A 955-nucleotide genomic window follows, 5' to 3' on the forward strand; every position below is an offset into this window, starting at 1 on the left:
GGGGCCATCTCTATTTAGTTGTAGCTCAAATACCCGTCAAGGAAGCAATAGTATGAGTGACCAGATAGCCTTTACAAATTTTGATTAATGAAGGGCAAAGGAAAGTGGTCCTTCCTCGTGACGGTATTCAATTTCCTATAATCAATACACATTCTCCAACTAGTAGTAACTCTAGTTGGGCACGAGTTCATTGTTGACATTGGCTACGATAGTGATTCCGGACTTCTTATGAACCACCTATGTTGGACTCACCCATCGACTATTAGATATATGTTATATAATACCCACATCCAATAGTTTAAGAACCTCAGCCTTAACCACTTCCTTCATGTTTGGATTTAATTTACGTTATGGTTGTTGGAAGGTCTTTACATTATCCTCTAGATAAATATGGCAAGTACAAATCAAAGGGTCAATTCCCTTGAGGTCCGCAATTGACTATCCTAGGGCTCCTTTGTGCGCATTGAGAGTAGAGATAAGCATACTCTCCTGTTCTGGCTTAAGGTGGGAAGAAAGCACCATCGGGTATGTCTTGTCTTGACCAAAATAGACATATTTCAATTTAGAGGGCAAAGGTTTTAGGTTAAGCTTCAGTGCCTTGAGGTTAAACGGTAGAGGCACTACATAAGTTTGGGGCAATTTTTCAAATTGTGGTATCCACCGGTTAACTTCATGTATCAGCATAGTATCAAGCATCCTTCCCATCTCCTTAATCATATCATCATTTAAATCATGGGAGTGGGCTAGGCACATCTCTAGAGAGTTAGAGGATAGGGTCATCAGAGTTCTATCTTCTATGAAAGAATTAATTATGTTAATATTGTGGGCATCGTCATCATCCTTTGCCTATTTTCTCATGTTGAAAAAGATATTGAATTCTAATATCATATTCCCAATAAACAAATTCATGACTCCATTCCTACAATTGATGATTGCATTTGATGTAACAAGGAAT

Source organism: Magnolia sinica, chromosome 1, assembly GCF_029962835.1.
Source record: "Magnolia sinica isolate HGM2019 chromosome 1, MsV1, whole genome shotgun sequence".
In the NCBI taxonomy this organism is placed as follows: Eukaryota; Viridiplantae; Streptophyta; class Magnoliopsida; order Magnoliales; family Magnoliaceae; genus Magnolia; species Magnolia sinica.